Source organism: Chiloscyllium plagiosum, unplaced genomic scaffold, assembly GCF_037043375.1.
Source record: "Chiloscyllium plagiosum isolate Xiang-an unplaced genomic scaffold, Cpla_swu_hap1 HiC_scaffold_11, whole genome shotgun sequence".
Classification (NCBI taxonomy): Eukaryota; Metazoa; Chordata; class Chondrichthyes; order Orectolobiformes; family Hemiscylliidae; genus Chiloscyllium; species Chiloscyllium plagiosum.
In genome coordinates, this window is record NW_028270149.1 from 15,343,622 (window position 1) to 15,364,939 (window position 21,318).

The 21,318-nt window shown below is 42.8% G+C and overlaps 1 protein-coding gene across 6 annotated transcripts in view; it reads left to right on the top strand.

Annotated features, from left to right (window-relative positions):
* LOC122557427 (mitogen-activated protein kinase kinase kinase kinase 4) overlaps positions 1 to 21,318 on the top strand; it is a 317,468-nt gene that overhangs the window by 14,979 nt on the left and 281,171 nt on the right. The gene's annotated exons all lie outside the window — the stretch shown is intronic.

The window sequence follows — 21,318 nt, forward strand, 5'->3', positions numbered from 1 at the left end:
ATCGTCTACCACAGAAAGCAGTTGAGTCAAGAAGGAGTTAGATATAGTTCTTAGGGCTAAAGGAATCAAAGGGTATGGGGCTGAAGCAGGAACAAAGTACTGAGTAGGATGATCAGCCATGCACATATTGAATGGTGGAGCAGGCTTTTAGGGCCAAATGGCCGAATTCTGATCCTATTTTCTATGTTAAGTGGTTGGGTTGAATCTAAGCATCATACTGTTGCAGAAGGAGGTTGGCATTTCTGCCACCCTTGCTGTCCTTGGTGATATTGTTAATATCGAGGATCATTTACACACGGGGGATAGGATCACCTGTTTCCACAGTGGAATCATATCTGTCTGTAAGGTACTAATTCAGTGATGAGTGAGCCATCTAAAATTTAAGAACTTGTCTCCAAGAAGGTTTCCTTTCTCCACTTGCCCATTGTTTTTCTTCATGGCACCAGCACGTTAAGGAACCCTTCCACCTGTCTCTAAATGCAATAAAAAGATCTTATATCCAGCATTGCATGAGCAAACAGAGCCGGGAGCAGAGTGGGATCTTGATTGTCAGTACTTGTGCATGTTTATACAGTACTTCCCTTCCAATGGAACCAGGCCATAGAGTGTAGCAGAGTTCTGCCTCTGATTTCCCAATGTGTGCCATTTAACTGCAGGTGGTAAAATATATATTCTTCAAATTGTGCATAGTGTTAGTTTTCAAGTTGTCTCCTGAATATGATCTTTAATGAATATGTTAGTGCTTTCCTACATGGTAGTGTGTTGTGTCAGATTGTAGTTTGTCGTCCAATATACCTTACTGGCAGCTGACATGTATTAGATCCAGACATGTTTGTGTACGCAAACGTAAGCTCTAGGAGAAGGAATAGGCCATTTGGCCCTTCAATCCTGTTCCACCCATCAACAATTTAATGACAGATCTGGTTGTAGCTTCAGCTGCATTTCCTAAACATCACTCATAATCCTGACTCTTAGTGGGTCGAAATTTTGCCTTTGTGTTAAAGAGATGGACATAATGTGTATAAATTTACTGCACTAAATACATTGATTTATCAAACTGATAGAGTGTAATAAATCAAATCTGTGTGGAGTTTGCACATTCTCCTTGTGTCTGTGTGAGTTTCCTTTGGGTGCTCCAGTTTCCTCCCATAGTCCAAAAATGTGCAGATTAGTTGAATTGGCCATGCTAAATTGCTCATAGTGTTCAGGGATGTGTAGGTTAAGGGTAGATGTAGTGTAATAGGGAATGTGTTTGGATGGGATACTCTTTGGGGGGGGTCGATGTGGACCTGTAGGGCTGAAAGGCCTATTTTCACGCTGTAGGGATTCTATGAAATTGTTATAGAGTTCTTAGAGTCGTAGAGAACTACAGCATGAAAACAAGCCCTTCAGCTCAACTTGCCCATGTCACCCAAGCTTGGTCTTATATTGGACAAAAGCGTGATGAGTGTTTTAACATGTTGCAGTCCAGTGTCAAAATGTTATACCAGTCAATCATATTGAGAATAATCATTATTTTTTATTTTACGATTTTTAAAGCATTTTTTGGGGTGACATAGTGCCTCTGTGGTTAGCACTGCTGCCTCACAGCACCAGAGACTCTGTTCAATTCCAGCTTCAGGTGACTGTCTGTGTGAAGTTTACACATTCTCCCCCTCTCTGCGTGGGTTTCCTCCAGTTTCCTCCCACAGTTCAAACATGTTCAGGTTAGGTGTGGCATTGTTGGTCAAGGACAGTATTGCAGTTGCAGAAGGGATGTTTGGGGACTCGTCAACTGAGGAAATATGGGCTGAGGTTAGAAACAGGAAAGGAGAGGCCTCCGAATAGTTCCAGAGAAGTAGAGGAAAGGATAGCAAAGATGATTCTCGATAGGAGTGAGAGAGACAGCGTAGTTGTCATCGGGGACTTCAACTTTTCATATATTGACTGGGAACATTATAGTACGAGTACTAAAGATGGGTCAGTTTTTGTACAGAGTGTGCAGGAGGGCTTCCTGACACGGTATATAGACAGGCCAACAAGGGGCGAAGCCACATTAGATTTGGTGCTGGGTAATGAGCCCGGCCAGGTGTTAGACTTGGAAGTAGGTGAGCACTTTGTTGATAGCGATCACAATTCTGTTATGTTTACTTTAGTGATAGAAGGGGATAGGTGTATACCACTGGGCAGAGTTACATCTGGGGGAAAGGCAATTACAATGCGATTAGGCAAGATTTAGGAAGCATAGGATGGGGAAGGAAACTGCAGGCGATGGGCACATTAGAAATGTGGAGCTTATTCAAGGAAATGCTCCTGAGTATCCTAGATAAGTATGTACCTGTCAGGCAGGGAGGAAGCTGTAGAGCGCGGGAGCCGTCGTTTACGAAGGAAGTGGAATCTCTGGTCAAGAGGAAGAAGAAGGCTTATATTAGGATGAGATGTGAAGGCTCAGTTAGTGTGCTTGAGGGTTACAAGGTAGCCAGGAAAGACCTAAAGAGAGAGCTCAGAAGAGCCAGGAGGAGACATGAGAAGTTGTTGGCGGATAGGATCAGGATAAACCCTAAGGCTTTCTATAGGTATTTAAGGAATAAAAAAAGAATGACGAGAGTAAGATTAGGGCCAATCAAAGATAGTAGTGAGAAGTTGTGTGTGGAGTCAGAGGAGATAGGGGAAGCACTAAATGAAAATTTTTCGACAGTATTACTCTAAAAAATGACAATTTTGTCGAGGAGAATACTGAGATACAGGCTACTAGATTAGGTGGGAAAATAGTGTGAAAATAGACAAGTCCCCTGGGCCGGACGGGATTTATCCTAGCCAGAGAGGAGATTGCCGAGCCTTTGGTATTGATCTTTAAATCGTCATTGTCTACAGGAATAGTGCCAGAAAACTGGAGGATAGCAAATGTGGTTCCCCTTTTCAAGAAGGGAAGTAGAGACAACCCAGGTAATTATAGACCAGTGAGCCTTACTTCAGTTGTTGGCAAAGTGTTGAAAAGGTTATAAGAAATAGGATTTATAATCATCTAGAAAAGAATAATTTGATTAGGGATAGTCAGCAGTTTTGTGAAGGGTAGGTCGTGCCTCACAAACCTTATTGAGTTCTTTGAGAAGATGATCGAACAGGTAGATGAGAGTAAACCGGTTGATGTGATGTATATGGATTTCAGTAAGGCATTCCATAAGGTTCCCCACAGTAGGCTATTTACAAAATGCGGAGGAATGGGATTGTGGGAGATATAGCAGTTTGGATCAGTAATTGGCTTGCTGAAAGAAGACAGAGGGTGGTGGTTGATGGGAAATGTTCATCCTGGAGTCTAGTTACCAGTGATGTACCGCAAGAGCCAGTGTTGGGTCCACTGCTGTTCGTCATTTTTATAAACGACCTGGATGAGGGCGTAGAAGGGTAGTTTAGTAAATTTGCAGATGACACTAAGGTCGGTGGAGTTGTGGATAGTGACGAAGGATGTTGTAAGTTACAGAGAGACATAGATAAGCTGCAGAGCTGGGCTGAGAGGTGGCAAATGGAGTTTAATGCGAACAAGTGTGAGGTGATTCACTTTGGACGGAGTAATTGGAATGCAAGTACTGGGCTAATGGTAAGATTCTTGGTAGTGTAGATGAGCAGAGAGATCTCGGTGTCCATGTGCACAGATCCTTGAAAGTTGTCACCCAGGTTGTCAGGGTTGTTAAGAAGGCATACAGTGTTTTAGCTTTTATTAATAGAGGGATCGAGTTCCGGAACTATGAGGTTATGCTGCAGCTGTACAAAACTCTGGTGCGGCTGCACTTGGAGTATTGTGTACAGTTCTGGTCACCGCATTATAAGAAGGATGTGGAAGCTTTGGAAAGGGTGCAGAGGAGATTTACTGGGATGTTGCTTGGTATGGAGGGAAGGTTTTACGAGGAAAGGCTGAGCGACTTGAGGCTGTTTTCGTTGGAGAGAAGAAGGTTGAGAGGTGGACTTAATAGAGACATATAAGATAATCAGAGGGTTAGATAGGGTAGATAGGGAAAGCATTTTTCCAAGTATGGTGATGACAAGCACGAGAGGGCATAGCTTTAAATTGAGGGGTGATAGATATAGGACAGATGTCAGAGGTAGTTTTTTTACTCAGAGAGTAGTAGGGGTATGGAATGCTTTGCCTGCAATGGCAGTAGATTCGCCAACTTTAAGTGCATTTAAGTCGTCATTGGACAAGCATTTGGACGTACATGGAATAGTGTAGGTTAGATGGGCTTCAGATTGGTATGACAGGTCGGCGCAACATTGAGGGCCGAAGGGCCTGTACTGCGCTGTAATGTTCTATGTTCTATGTAGGGTCCAGGCATGTGCAGGCTCAGGTGGGTTGGCCGGGAGAAGTGCAGGGTTACATGGATAGGGAGTGGTCTGTGTAGGGTGCTCTTCAGATGGTCAGTGTGCACCGATGGGCTGAATGGCCTGTATCCACACTGTAGGGATTGTATGAAAGATATTTGTTGCCCTTTTTTAAAAGTAAACCATGTTCCCATATGCATTCGTAATGCTGGTAACTCACCCCAATTGCATCTATCATAAGGGTCAAGATGATTTCCATCTGTTCAACAGTTTCAGCCTGGATACTTGGTGGTGGTGGCTTCAAAGAAGTTGAAATCATGTCCCAAAAGTTTGCAGCACAGCAAATTCATTTGCAACAGTCACCTCTGATATTATCTGCTACTTTTAAAACCATAGTTGGTCCATCCGTTCTATATCATGAGCTGCTGAGAGATGAGCAAGTGATGAATTTTTCTGACCAGTTCAGGCAATTCAAAATATATAACAAATAACAACAATGCATTTTACATTTTACAGCATACTTTACATTCAACATCTCTAGCTGCTCCAATGGAACAGAATCAAACAATGACAAAAATTGACACTGCTGAGAGAGAGAGAAAGTAGTTGGTCAAAGACTAAATATAAAGGAATGAAAAGCTAATATTGTTGGTGGCCATGTAACCAATATCAGTTGTTGTAAAGGGCAGTGGTTCTTTTGCAAAGGAAATCTGCAATAATATTTTGATCTAGCGTCCACATGCCTCTAGACCCACTGTAAAGCAGTTGATGATTAACTGCCTTTTGACATGATCTCGTAAGTTACACAGTTCAAGGGTAATTACAGATGGACAACAATTGCTGGCATTGCCAACAACACCCATATCCCATGAAAGAAGAAAAACTAAGGGCAACAGAGATGTTCAAGAGGGAATTCCAAAGCTATTCCATTATATCAATCAGGATTTATCTGTCTATTCTGTGCACTATAATCATTTTGTTTTAGCTAACTACAAATTTATCTTTTTGAAATCGCATGAAGCCTCAGTGGTGTCTGCATTTTACCAATCTGAATTGGAAATTGCACTTTTACAAATAAAACAAAATCAACTGTACACTAGTTGTTAGATTTTGAATTGCTTTATATTTTAGATACTTATAACTAGATGTAAACTTGTTTATGTATTGATCATTTCTGCTAACAGATATATAAAGTTACAAACAGTTAAGTCTCAGGCCTTACAGTATATATTCAAGAGCTTTGTTTTCCTTAAAGGCCTCCTTCATAATCTAAATGTTGCGATCACGATAAAATTCAATGACTTTTTATTCAAATCTTTGCTTAGATTACTGTTTCCTTTCACATACTAATAATTAGATCCCTAGGTCCTTGGTCTCTTCCTTAAGTTTACTTTGTAAAATATAGTATTATTGGTGCATTTAATTGCTAGTTGCATCAAAGTATGTTTGAGTTTCATACTAGCTAATAGTCAGCTGCTTTTCAGACAAATTATGTGTTTTATCACTTATTGGAAAGCCCACCCTATGAGATTCCCTGGAATGAGAACGAGCCACTTCAAGCCAGACATTGGTGACTTCACTACTCTTATTTTCCCCAGTACTGGTAAAAAATTGGAACACTTTGCAGCTGAACTTTGGAAGAATTTCCTGCATTGTTGCAGAAAAAGAAAGTAACTTGGCTGAATAGACTTCAGTTTCTTTACATTGCAAAACCCATAACTGTCAGCCAAATTCGTGCAGGAAAGCGAACTCTTCCATATAGACCACTTCAAGCTCAGCCAAAGAAATTGCATTTATTGGGTCACCTTCAGTGAAATAACAGAACCTCTTTGGTATTTTTCAGAATTAACAAGCTTGATTGAATATAATAAAAAAAAGAGTTGCCCTGAATTGAGTTAAAGATTTGTTATCAGATTTGTGTGAAAATATACGTCAAGCATTTTGAATTACTCTACTCCCTGGATTTTGACATTTTCTTTCCCTTTCTGTTTCTGCACTAAGGATAAGGAAAAATGATTGTGTTTGAACAATGTCTTGACTTAGGATGGTTTGCAGATTCTGGGGGAGAAAATGTCACAGCCACTTGAGTGACAATTCCAAATTCCATCAGTGAGATCACTTAAAGATAAGTCATGAACTTGAGCGGTCTCACAGGTGCAACAGATGACCACCTTGGGAGACAAGGATCCACTAAATTGTTGCATTACATTGTTGGATGGTCCATCTCTCATTTTCTTTTTCCATTTTTCACAAAATAGCCTCACACCGCTCCCATTTAGGAGTGCTTACATGAGTAAATACAACAAAGCATCAACAATAACTGTCGAATCTAACCTCCAACTAAGTCATAGTTATCAATAGACCATGGATCTCCATGAACAGATCATTAGGAAAAGCGAACAGGAGAAATCTGCTTGGCCCATTGAGTCAGCTCTGCCACTCAATATGACCATGGTTTATTTTGGGCTTCAGTTCTAGCTTCCTTGCTATGTTCCTTGGTTCCCTAAGAGAGTAAACCTCTGTCCATCTTAGCTTTAAATGTATTCAATGATGGCACATTCTCAACTGCCTGTAGAAAATTGCAAGGATTTGTAACTCATTGAGGGAAGTTGGTTCTCCTAATCTCAGTCCTAAATAATCTTCCCCAAATCCTTAAACAGTGCTTCGTTGCTCTGGATTTGGTGACCAGGGGAAGCAATGTCTCAGTAATATGCCCTTTCAGAAACTGATATGTATTAATGAGATTGTCTGTCCTCCTTCTGCACATCCAAGAAAATTAACCTGATTTACTCAGCCTCTCAGTATAGGATAGCCTTCGCATCGTAAGGATCAATCTAGTGAACCTCTGCAGTTCCATGTCCAAAGCAAGTGTGTAGTTCCTTTAGTATGGAGACCAGAAATGCATAAAGGACTCCAGTGTGTAGTCTCACCAAACTACTATACAATTATAACAAGGCTGTTTTTTATTCTTATACTCTAATCACCTTGCGATTAAAGTAAGTAGTGTTTTTTTCCCCAATTATTCACTATCAGAATGCTACATTTATATATTCTCTGCATGAGTATAACTATGTATACAGGGTGGCTCAGTGGAGGGCAGCACGATGACTCAGTAGTTAGCACTGCTGCCACAAAGCAACAGGGACCCAGTTTTGATCCCACCCTCAGGGACTCTCTGACTGGGTGTAATTAGCACACTCTCCCTGTGTCTGTGTGGGTTTCGTCCCACAGTCCAAAGATGTGCAGGTTAGGTGGGTTGGCCATGGGAAATTGCCAATAGTGTCTGGGATGATGCAGGCTTGGTGGGTTAGTCATGAGAAATGCAGCATTAAAGGGATAGGGCAGGGGGTGGTCCTGGATGGGATGCTCTTCAGAGGGTCAGTGTGGACTTGATGGGCCGAATGGCATGCTTCCACACTGTAGGGATTCTATGTCTTTCTGAGTGTCAGCATTTATAGGCTTGAAACATCTTAAAAAGTAAGAGCATGTCTTCCAATATCCCATTTCCAGTACAGTGCCTTAAGGTCTTGGCATTAGCTACATATTTGGCATCTGCTCAGTTTGGTGCAAAGACCCGTGTAAGACTGCTGGAACAGACCAACCACTTTGATGTTCTTCAAGTTCAAGTCGAGTGTAGCATGCTAAATTAACACAGATCCTGATGGCACTTGTTAAAGACATACGCGTACATTGAGACTGACTCCCATGGAGAATGCAGGTCTGTGCACTTGAAAACCAAAGCCCAATTTCCACACCACCACCTTCCATACCCCACCATTAACATTTTATTTGCCAAAATTCAACTTGGACCTTGTTCTTTGAGCTTGAAACCTAGGAAAACAGAAACTTTATGCCCTTATTTTTTCCTTTATCTACTCTGAAGTATCATCACACATATCTAAGCAACCTTCCCACCACCAAAATTGCCATGATTTTCTTTTGCATTTTTTTTTATTAACTACTATTCACTGCCAGTAAAATCACCTGTGTAGCCAATTCACTATTTAGATGTCAAGCCCATTATGGACAATACAAAGTGTCAAATGTGAAGGGCAAGTAGAGAGAAAGTGAAAAGGCGAAATCAAAATGGAGTTGGAGCTGAAAGTAAAACATTGTATCCTCCATTGGTGACCATCACCCTCTAAAGGCATCAAGACATTCAATTACTAGGGGTCATGAATTCAAGGTGAGAGGGGAAAAGTTTAAGGGAGATGTGTGTGGAAAGTTCTTTATGCAGAGGGTGGTGGGTGCCTGGAACACGTTGCCAGCAAAGGTGGTATAGGTGGGCACGATAGCCTTATTTATGATGTCTCGAGACAGATACATGAATGGGCAGGGAGCAGAGGGATACAGATCCTCAGAAAATAGGCATCAGGTTTAGATAGAGGATTTGGATCAGCACAGGCTTGGAGGGCCGAAGGCCTGTTCCTGTGCTAGAAATTTCTTTGCTTTTTGTTCTTCTTTGAGAATACATGCCCACTTTAAATATCCCCAATTAACCCCGTGCACCAGGATTTAGTTTTAGAGATGGAATTTTAGAATTAGAATCCCTGCAGTTGTTGATGTAGGACGTGCAAGTTCCCATTTCCTTTTGAAAAACTATATCCAGCAGAATCGTTAGATTCTAGTTTGAAACATTGTTTGACCAGGCACCAGGTGTTGTTGAAGGAGGGAGTCCAAAAATCAGTTGTTACTCAGGTTTTAGATATATTAACAACGGGGAAATATTACAAACATAATGCTCTTAACTCGACAATCCTCAGCATTGTCGTCCCCAATTAATGATGCAATGAGTCTGCCCCATCTGTATTCATGTAGCCATCTTTTACACAATCAACAACATCTTGACAGCAATAGCTTCAGTCCCCGTCTGGGGCTCATCTAGTACATTGGAGGAAGCCCAAGCCCAAGTTCAAGTCCAATCTCATCCAAAGGTGTGTCATAACATCTTTGAACAGGTTCACACAATCAAATAGTCCCTACAGTGTGGAAGCAGGCCATTCAGCCCATCAAGTCAACACCAACCGCTGAAAGGCATCCCACTAACATTCAACCCCCTACCCTTTAACCCTGCATTTCCTAATTCTACCCACCAAGCCTGTACATCTCTGGACAAAATGGGCAATTTAGCATAGTCAATCCACTTAACATGCACATCTTTAGACTATGGAACAAAACTCAGGAAAATGTGCAGACACAGGGAGAACGTGCAAACCCACAGATAGTCATCCGAAGTGGAATCGAACCCAGGTCCTTGGTGCTGTGAGGTGGCAATACTAACCACTGAGTCATCATGGTGCCCCAAGGTTGTTTAGCAAATCTGGTCTAGGTCATCAGCTCTCCTTAGGGGCTCTTATGGCACAGTAGTAGTAGTATCTGAGCCAGGAGGCCTAGGTTCAAGTGCCACCTGCTTCAAGTTTCTTTAGTCACCTTCTCTGAGAACTTCAGTCGATTTCTTTCATGCAACTTCAGCATGGAGCTCATCGGCTGGGTAGAACATCCCTGCAAATCAGCTGATTTGGCAGCAGGTAATGGCACTGATCTGTTTTGGCTCAAACCATTCATCCAGACACAATCATTTGTTTGATGCCATTAAATTGAACCGTTCTCCGGCTTTAGCATTTCCTGGCATGGATTTTTTTTGTTGTTTTGATGTCACATGAACAGGAAACAAGAGGTTCCTTGTTGGTTTCCAGTGGTCACAGCTGAAACAAGTAGGTGCAAAGTTTCATGTGGCCTGTTGGTTGGGAAAGAAATCTGACAAGATAATTTTTCAATGCACTCGTAAATGTTACAGAAACATTCTTTTCGTGCATTAACCAGAGTTTGTTGCACAAGTGAGGAAGTGCATGCTTGGGTTACTGGTTTTTGTTCATTTGGCAGCACTGAACTTATCATTGTATCTTAGACTGGAAAGGCGAAGGTTGCGAGGAAGAGGAATTGGTTCGGATTTAGAGTAGACACATGCCATCGCTGTGGAAAAGGAGGGCATTTAAAACTCAAGGACCCTTTTGGGTGGATAATATGAGACAGAGAAAGAGGGCTTACGATGAGCATGACGTCCAAAAAATTGCAAAGAATAAATAGAGACTATGGACGGAATGAAATGTCCTGGTGCAACATTCAGTGATTCAATTTTTCTTTTTGGGAAGTGGGACTGATTAGTAATCAGAACATCTTATTCCAGATGGTATGATTTCGACAATCCATAGAATGTCTGGTACATTCACGTCATGAGAGCTCAACTGAAGACAACAATATATAAGTGGAGCCGAGCTATGACAGGCTATGTACAGGGTTGAGAGTGTGGTGCTGGAAAACCACAGCATGTCAGGCAGCATCCAAGGAGCAGGAGAATCGACGTTTCAGGCATAAGCCCTTCATCAGGTGTTGTACATGGTAATGGATGTGAAAGGGTCAATCTGTGCCTGAAGCCGAAGCTCTGGTCACTCTGAAATATAATGCAGTTATTGGGTGGAACATCAGGAAGCAAAGGGGGCAGAAGCAGTTTGGGCAGATAGCAGTCTGACATGGTCTTCTGATGGAGACACATGGGTCCCTCCTATCTCTTGTTCATAATGGTTAATGTGTCAAGGAGGTAATGTGATCTGTAGACAGTTTCTCTTATCTATTCTACATATTAGGCATGTTTGAGGGCTGACTCCCACCAGAGATGATGGGAGATCCCCTGATCTAGCATGGAAAGAAGATTAGCAGCACTCTTCCCCAACCACAAGTCACCAGCAGTTGGTCCCCACATGTCACATCATACAACAAGATGACACTGATGGCCTTCTTATTACAATTAGAGTATAAGGTTCCAAACTACTACTTAACGTTCTACAAAACCTTGCTTGGAGGCGAATCTTCACCTACTTTACAGAAGATCCTGTGCATCAACAAGGACACGGTGTGGATACTTGGAGAATGCACTCAGAATCTGTCCTTGAAAAAGGGACACCTCATCCTCACCAGATAAACTTTTATACAGTGCGCAGATCCTGGGATCATAGGCCTGGAACATATTGAATAATAGCAATTAAAAGTTGGATGTGACCCATTAGTAATTGCTGGGATTATGATATGCAGTTACCTCATGCCTGACGGTAGTAGTGCAAGCTGCCTCTGTTTTTGATTTCTGATTACAGTGTGCTGTCCAATGTTAAACCCACTGCTGACTGGCCATCAAGATGACTAGCATTGTGAGGCTCGCATCAAATAAAACCAATGTATGACTTAAGGTCAGCTGCACCTCTGAAAGGGGAAGTGCATTTAGCAGCAGTTGAAAGTGGCTGAGAAGAAAAGAACTTGTGCGTTCATTCACAGGTTGTGGGCATCACTGGCTGGACCAGCATTTATTGCTTATCCTGAATTGTCCTGGAGATGGTGGGAGTGAGCTATCTTTTTGACCCACTGCATTCCTTGTGGTTTGGGGACAGCCACAGTGCTGTTAGGGCATAAGTGCTCGAAGTTTGACCCAGTGAATGTGAAGGAACGGCAATGTAGGTCCAAATAGATTGATATGTGGCCAGGGAAGGGGGGAGCTTACAGCTTGTGGTGTTACTGTGTCTCTGCAGGCTTGGTCCTTCTAGTGGTAGAGGTCTCAGGTTTTGAAAGTGATGTCAAAGGGGCCTGAGTGAGTTGCTGCTCTGCACCTTGTAGATGGTACACACTGTTGTGTGTCTGTAATGGAGGGATTAACTCTTGAAGGTGATGGTTGAGGTGCCAATCAAACATGCCACTTTGTCCTGAATGTTGCTGTGATTTTTGAGCGTTGTTGGAGCTGTGTTAATTCATGTTGGACTCTGTCATGTTGGAGATTGCATGGACGTGTGTAATGTGAATATTGCTTACCACATTATAACCCAAGCCTGGCTATTGTCCAAGTCTTGCTGCATTTGGACATGGACTGCTTCACTTTCTGAGAAGTCATGAGTGGTGCTGAACATTGGGCAAATCTCACCTCTGTCTTTATGATTGAAGCAGCTGAAGATGGTGGCGCCTAGACTGCTACCCTGATGTACTCCTGCAGTGATATCGTCTGGCTGAGATGATTGTCCTCAACAATCACGGCTGTCTTCCTTTTTGCCAGGCACGTTTCCAACTAGCAGAAGATGTTTTCTTGTCTGCAGAGTCTAGATCTGAGTGCAATCATTCATTACTCAGGAAGACGCTGGATCGTGGACCAGAGAGAGGACTCCCAGGTTCTCCTAAACTGAACTTAATCTTTCTGCAGGGGACCAAAGGAATGTCTACGGACATTGGGAGAAAACAGCTGAACAGATCAGCAGCCAACAGTCTGGCCCTGAAGATATGGATCAGAAAAGGTTCAATGGTCAAGTTCAAAAATTGCAACTTCAAGTTTCACCTCTTACCAAATGCACCTCTGACTTTACAGACTGCTCAGTGCACCTCAGTGATTCACCTGTCTACTATTTCTAGCAATCGGGATGCATACTGATCATTCATATGCTCCGTCTCAACCTCACACAATTACCAATGCTGCAAGGCTCACACCCACATTTGGTTGCTTGCACATACTTCTTGTATGTAATCTCTCGCTATCTGTTATTAGAGTGCAGCCCCAAGATGCTCTGGGGACTCTGGAGACTACTCACTTTATGCCTGCCCTGTAGGTGCCTTTAGCCATCATTGTGCTCGAGTGCAGAGTTATCCCAGCGACTACAGCATGGCTGGAGAAGGTACTTCACCCAACCACATTGAAGCACACTGACCTCCTTCCCTCTCTCTTGTAGGACCAGTTGGCACAGAACTGAAGGGTTTCAGTAATAAAGGGATGGGGGGAGAGGCATGGCTGCTTCACACCTTGTTTTGAAGAGATGGTACTTGGCTTTATGGGAATGACTAACAAAATTTTTTATTGAATGTAAGAACATAAGAACAAGAGGAATTGGCCATTTAGCTCCTCAGGCTTGGTCTGCCATTTAATACAATCACAGCTGATCTCATTTCAATCTCAACACCACTTCTCTACAACCATTCAACCCGTTATTAATTAAAGATGTGTCTATATACTTAAATTTACACAATATCCCAGCATCCACCACATTCTGTGGTAATGAATTCCACGGATTCATGATCCTTTTGAGAGAGGTAATTTCTCCTCCTCTCTGCTCTAAGTCTGTTACCCCTTATCTTAAAACTATGACCTCATGTTCCAGATTGCTCCACATGAGGAAACATTCTTTCTGTCTACTTTGTCAAAGCCCTTTTGCGTTTTAGATACCTCAATTAGATCATTGTCTTAAGTGCCAGAGAGTACAGGCCTAAACTGGTCAGGCCCAGAACTACTCCCAGGGGATGCTGCTGGGCTCTCTGTCAGCTTCCCCACTGAAAGTCTACAGTCCTTCTCCTAATGAAAGGCTTTTGCCTGAAATGTTGACTCTCCTGCTCCTCAGCTGTTGCCTCACCACACTCTCGACTCTAATCTTCAGCATCTGCAGCCCTTCTCCAGCCATGCGGTAGTCGCTGGGAAAGCTCTGCACAAGAGCACAATGATGGCTAAAGGCATCTATAGGGCAGACACAAAGTGAGTAGTCTCCAAAGTCCCCAGAGCACCATGGGGCTGCTCTCTAATAACAGAGAGCGAGATGACTGGTGGTGAGTTTAACCTGAGAGTCACCATGCCTTGGGGAACGGCATGTTTGAGGAGGCCAGAATTGATCCCTTGTAGTCGGAGTCACTCCGCATCACAAGCCAGCCAACTGTCCTAACCGAGCGTAGTCACAAGGATCAGCAGTTGGATTCTGTCTGGGCTATTGGCAGGTCAGAAGAATGAGAGGACACCTAATTGAAGCATATTATTAGGGGACTTGACAAGGATGATGTTCTTTCTCTTTGTGGGAGAGTTTACAACCAAATGACATCATAACTGAGTGAGAGTCACTGGGTTAAGACAAATGAGCATTTTATTTCCCTCCGAAGGAAGAAAATTTGTGGAATTCCTTACTCCAAAGGGCTGCCGAGGTTAGGCTGTTCAAGGCTAAGATGGATTTTTAATTAGTAAGGGTTTCAGGAAAATGATGAGTGTGAAGTTGAAGATTACCAGACCCACCATGATCTCATGGAGTAACAGAGTAGACTCGATGGGCGAAATGCTTCTGCCCCTATGTCTTATTGTCATTTGTGGCTGCATTATGCTGGTATGTGGAATAGTTGTCTTGTCGTATGGAGTCTTTGAGGAGAAAGTGAGGACTGCAGATGCTGGAGATCAGAGCTGAAAATGTGTTGCTGGAAAAGCGCAGCAGGTCAGGCAGCATCCAGGGAACAGGAGAATCGACGTTTCGGGCATAAGCCCTTCTTCAGGAATGAAGAAGAGCTTATGCCCTTCATTCCTGAAGAAGGGCTTATGCCCGAAACGTCGATTCTCCTGTTCCCTGGATGCTGCCTGACCTGCTGCGCTTTTCCAGCAACACATTTTCAGCGTCTGGAGTCTTTGGTTTGTAGAGTCTGGTCAAAAGGGAATGGTGATAGTCTGTGGCAGAGGAATGGAAAGGTCGGGAATTGCACAGTAATACTGCAGTGGTCTTGGGAGTTTTCCAGGGGAACTGGAATGTAATCAAATGTAGGCAGCCCATCATTGACAACCCCTCCTTTGCTGCGCCTGACTGTTTTTTTCTTTAAAAGTATGGAATCATAGAATCCCCGCAATGTGGAAACAGGCCACTTGGCCCAATGAGTCCACACCAACCCTCCAAAGAGTAACCCAACCAGACTATTCCCTATTACTCCTCATTTATCCCTGACTAATTCACCTAACCTACACATCCCTGAACACTAAGGGCAATTTAGCACGGGAATCCACTGTGGGAGGAAACTGGAGCATCCGGAGGAAACCTACACAGACACGGGAAAATGTGCAAACTCCACACAGACAGTCGCCCGAGGCTGGAATTGAATCCGGGTCCCTGGTGCTCTGAGGGAGCAGTGCTAACCACTGAGCCACCGTTCAGTAAAGCTCAAAGTTATAGATTTTCTTGCTCATTTTTGAGTCCACTTTACCCAGGCTAAGTCTGTTTGTTTTTATTTGTTCACGGGTTGCGTGTTTGTTAGGCCAACATTTTTGATGGTTCCTAAATGCCTTAGGGGCACTTACAACACAGTCACATTACTATGGATCTGGAGTCACAAGTGGGCCAGACTGGGTAAAGATAGAAAATCCCATTCAAGAATGGCATTAATGGGACACTTTTCACTGGAGGCTGAAGGGTAAACTTATTGAGGTTTATAAAATCATGAGGAGTATAGGTAAGGTGAACATCAATGGTCTTTTCCTTTGGGTGGGATTTCAAAACTAGAGGGCATAATTTTAAGTTAAAAGGAGAAAGACTTAAAAGGGTCCTTAGGGGCAACTTCTTCATACAAAGGATGGTTCATGTGTGAAATGAACTGCCAGAGGAAGTGGTAGATGCAGGTACAGTGACAACATTTAAAAGACATTTGAATCGGTACATGAATAGGAAAGGTTTCGAGGGGTCTGGGTCAAATACGGGCAAGTAGGACGAGTTTAGTTTGGGAAACTTGTTTGGCATGGACAAGTTGGACCAAAGGGTCTGTTTCTGTGCTGTATGACACTATATCACTACAAATAGATTCTGCACTGCAATCTTTGCTCATGAAATAATGTCACTCATCCCCTTTTCTTCCTTCCCTTTCCCAAACACCTTGCCTTGGAGTATTTAGTCCCAACTCCTGCCAAGTCTCTGTAGTGCCACAGCATCATATTTCCATGTGGTTATTCACATGTGCACTCACCAATTTTAACCACTACACCTATGGCATTCTCATTTTTGCCAAAGCCCTAATTTAAACTTTCCATCCAATGTTGAAGCCACTTCGTACCTCATTGCTTCCTACTGTGGTACTATATGTCTCTCCCAATATTATTGGCACCTTTCTAATATTACTTCCTGGTTACCTCACTCTTGCCAAGCTAATTTAAACTCTCCTAAAAACCACTCGTAAATCAGCCTGTAAGAAAATTAGTACTGAATCTGGTTAGATGCAGCATGTTTGGTCTGTGTGTATCCCACCTTCCCAAGAACAGAAAGCAATGCCCCAAGAAGCCAAAGGCTTTTCTCCTGACCAATTTCTCCAGCCATACTTCCATCTGCTTTATCCTCTGATTTCAAACCTCACTAGGCACAATCCAGAGATTACTACTTTTCAGGTACTGCTTGTTAATTTGCTCCCTAAATCCATACTGCAGGAAACATCAATTTTTTTTGTTTTTAGCCAGGTTGGTTGAACCAATATGGGCCATGATTGGTGACTGTTTGGCCTTTCTCGTGGAGTGGTCAGCTACTACTCACTGATATCCTTCATTTGATTCCATGGAGTCAACCTTGTAATCACATCTGTGACCACAGAAAGAGCTGTCTGTTGCACTAACTCTCAAATTGCCTATTACTCGTGTTCTCCTAGTTATTGTACCCCTCCGTAACGCTAATCCAGATGTGGTGTCTTACACATAACTCTGGTTGCATTCCACAGATGCCACCACTTACATTCGTAATCAGAACTGAATATTGGTTGGAGAATGTAATGCACTCAGGAGATATCTGCAGTACCTGCTTTTTGACTGCCTCATCTTCACTCATTCTGTCCTTATCAATGTACATTGTTAAGCTGCAGGGGAGTGCTCCTATAAACCGAATGTCCAATATGCTCGCAATCTTGTAGCTGTGCCACAGTGACACTGGCTGCTTCTCACAATCTGAAACATTAGCTTCCTGCACATACAGTTATCCAGGGCACAGAAAATATCCTGGATTTCTCACCTGGAACAGGATGTACACTCCAGCGGATCGGGACAGCTCTTCTATTCCTTTTATTCAATAATAACTCTATTACATAAAAAATCTTCCTTCTTTCAAAAACAAGGGCTCGCCAGCTAAAATGCTCTTCCATTGTCACAGTAATTAAATGGAGACCATCCTGGGATGTCACAGTTTAATTGTATTCTTTTTCATGTTATTGACCCTGACCTGCTACACACTCCTCCCATTTGTTTCACATTGATCTTGACCAAACTGCACACTCTTTTCCTAGTCTGTACTGTGGTAATCCTGATCAAACTGCACACTCTTTTCCAAGTCTGTACTGTGGTAATCCTGATCAAACTGCACACTCTTTTCCTAGTCTGTACTGTGGTAATCCTGACCAAACTGCACACTCTTCCTAGTCTGTACTATGGTAATCCTGACCAAACTGCACACTCTTCCTAGTCTGTACTGTGGTAATCCTGACCAACTGCACACTCTCTTCCTAGTCTGTACTGTGGTAATCCTGACCAATCTGCACACTCTCTTCCTGGTTTGCTTCACAGTAATCCCGCCCTGTTTCTTGCTCTTCCCACTCTGTCCTGCTTGAACTGGGGAGTGAAACTAATTTGATAGCTTTTGCAAGTAACAAACACTTGCATGAGACGCCAAGTGGCCTCCTTATGGTCTTTGCTATACATTGCTCAAATTCTAAGTTTGTGATATCCCATCTCCCGAAGAGTTAAACTGCAGATTCTACATTTGGGGAACTTCACTTGTATCATTGTGAATCACATCCAGAAAGAGAGAGACCACAAAATAACTTCTAAATATTCCTGTTACCTCAAGATTATTCTGTTACACTGACACAGTAAAAATGTGGCATGAGATCATAAATTCCTTTTGAGTGCCTTAAATTATAATGAACATCAATTAAAACACTTATTGCATTCTTGTGACTGCAACCTCATGGAGTTTGCATTGGGAAGAAAATTCAGTCTGTTGTGATTAATTCATGGTGAGTTAGACCTTTCCAATGTACACAAAATTTTGCAAAGATTTGGTTGCAACACACAGGGAATTGTTACAGCAGTAATACCATGGATACAATTACTGTCACCAATTGTTATCTTTGCACTTCCTTTCTCCTTCGCGTTGTCATCTGTGGTTTGAAGACTTCCCATAGATCTAATTGCATTACATTCTGACCACATTATGCCTGACTCTGTGATGTCTGCTTACGCATATACTTACCCAATAATAATTGGGTCTTGTGGAGTTGAGTGTCTTTGTTTGTGGTTTCTAGGCAGCAGCTGTTGCATACAAATTTCCAAAAACTAAGAACTTATCCACAGGCAGAAGGAAAACTGAGGAACCCAAGAACAGGAGGACTAAGGTCATCAACTCTACATGCCCACAGTCACCTTGCATCTTTGGATGCCAATAATAACTTGTTAAAGAGCTTTACAAATTGCTACCAGCCTCAGTACTTCCCCGTGTTTCACTCATTTCACACCTGAAAGATCTGACTTCTAAGTTTAGAATCTGCCCCCACCACATCCCGGAGAAGTTTATTTGATTTATTTATTGTCAGGTGTATCCTGTTACAAAATACACTGAGAAGTGTTGTATAGTGTGGCCACTTCCTGGCGCTATCTTAAAACACAGAAAAATAAACCAAATCATTGAATATTAAGGCAGAAAAATGAAGAAAGAAAGAAAGTGTCCACCTTTACAGTCTTTCTTGACAAGTGCTCTGTCACGGCCAGTGGCGATGCACATTCCTGATGAAGAGCTCATGCTCAAATCGTCGACTCTCCTGCTCCTGAGATGCTGCATGACCAGCTGTGCTTTTCCAGTGCTACACTTTTTGACTCTGGTCTCCTGCATCTGCAGTACTTACTTTCTCCCAGTGGCCTGGTGGCCAAGCACAAGTCCACTTTACTGTACCCGCCGCTAGAACCAAAGTCGCTATCTCACCTCCATCGCCTTCGCCACTATGAGTCCTCACTGGACCCTGCCAATGCAGATGCCAGCGATGCTGCTGGGTACCGAACCAGCCCAAACATGACTCCACCATCGCCATGAGTCGGCTTTGGACTGACCTCACAGATGCAGCTGCTGCTGATGTCGCTGGGTCTCATACTGGACCCAAACTCTCCTCTACCACCATCTCCCTGAATCTGCACAAGACGCAGACACCACTGGTACCTGAAACCCGCCTCCATGGCAGCAGCCATGAGTTGGTGTTAGGACTGCCTCCAGAAGCCCCAAGGAACACGCGTGGTGGTATCTTGCTACAGTCAGTTCTGCTATAACTTGATAGTTCCATTCTCGTGCAAACCCATGTTATAAGAAAATTGTGTAATGATGGCACCATTTAAACCAAGGGGCAGAAGTTGCGTTATAACCAATATATACTTTGAAACGTCATGCTTTAGAAACAGTGTCCCCAATTCATCAATTGTGTTAATAGCGAATTCATGTAACCGAAATGCACGTTTTTTTTAGATTAGATTACTTTACAGTGTGGAAACAGGCCCTTCGGCCCAACAAGTCCACACCGACCCGCCGAAGCGTAACCCACTCATACCCCTACATTTACCCCTTACCTAACACTGCGGGCAATTTAGCATGGCCAATTCACCTGACCTGCACATCTTTCGACTGTGGGAGGAAACCGGAGCACCCGGAGGAAACCCACGCAGACACGGGGAGAACGTGCAAACTCCACACAGTCAGTCGCCTGAGGCGGGAATTGAACCCGGGTCTCTGGCGCTGCGAGGCAGCAGTGCTAACCACTGTGCCACCGTGCCGCCCAAATATATTCGCCCACGTTATAGCCGAATGACCTGTAATGTCGCAAGATTAGTAATGCAAAGGAGCAGGTTAATACTGTAGGGACAGGAGTTCAAATTACACCTTGGCTGTTGGTAGAGTTTGAATTCAATTGCAAAAATTAATAAATCTGGAATTGAAGCTAGTTGCAGTAATGTTCTTGGAGTCATGGGGCTGCTGGAGAATATTTACAGAGTCTGTCAAGTTAAAAAAAAAACTTACTGTGGCTTAATCCCTGGAGAGAGAGTGAGCAGAATCATGTAATATTTGCATCACTTTCTTGAATGATATAGACTGTGTCTCTCCAGTATATCACACAGTCAGGCCTAACCCCTTACGCTACAATGACCATGAAACAATGTTTGCTTGTGATAAAAACCATCAGGTTTACTAATGTTCTTCAGAGAAGGAAATCTAGATAATGCTGGACTTGTCCATGACTCCCAAATTCAATGTGAAGGGAATAAAACAGTACAAGATCCCCCACCAGTGAAAACAATTTTCCCCAATCTACCTTTATGTTTGCTTTAAAATCATGAAGACTTTGATTAAGTTACCCTCAAACCTTCTAAGTTCCAAGAATATGGCATTAATTTGTGTAATCTCCTCCTCATTTGACCGTAGGAGTCCTAGTGTCATAACAGTTGGGGATTAGAGAGGAAATGCAAGGTGACAGAAGCATTCGGAGAGGACGAAGCCAAGGAGGGACAAAGGCTGATTGCAGCAGTAATTGTATGATTAAAAGGGACACAGGGACGATTTCCTTGTACTCTGACCAGGATTTATTAGTATCAAAACAGGGTTAAGTGGTCTTTTATGTCACTGCTTTTGAAAGGTAACTGCACAAAGTTGCAAGCATTCTGTCAAAACAATGATCATTACACTTTACACGTTAAAAGCTGTTCATTCACATTCTTAGATAACTTGAATGAAATGTTGCAAATGTAGCTTCTTCCTTTTAATGTGATCCATTTTCCCCATGTAACAACATGTTGAAAGAAGTGAACATTTGCTGCAGGCTAGATGCTGAGTAGTGATATTTCTGGAGGAGACTCATAGCCTGTTTGAAAATGTTAGCCCTAAATCCTTCAATTATGCCAAGTTATCTGTTTTAGCTTCAGTTAATATAATTAGACTTGCTTTACAAACAAAAGGGACCTCCCAGCAAATTCAGCGACTTGCCCTATTTTGCTTTGAAGAGAGAGATCAGTTTCTGTAGTGTTATGTTCATGTACTTGTACCAACAACCATCCACACTTGGATTTCAATCACACACAGCCTAAACTCTGGGGAGAATAGGGGAGAAATACGCAAACCGCATGCACTGATCTCAACTTTTACTGTGGAACTGCAACTTTAAAATGCATGTTGCAAGGCTTTAGTTCTTTGTACGCATTGAATG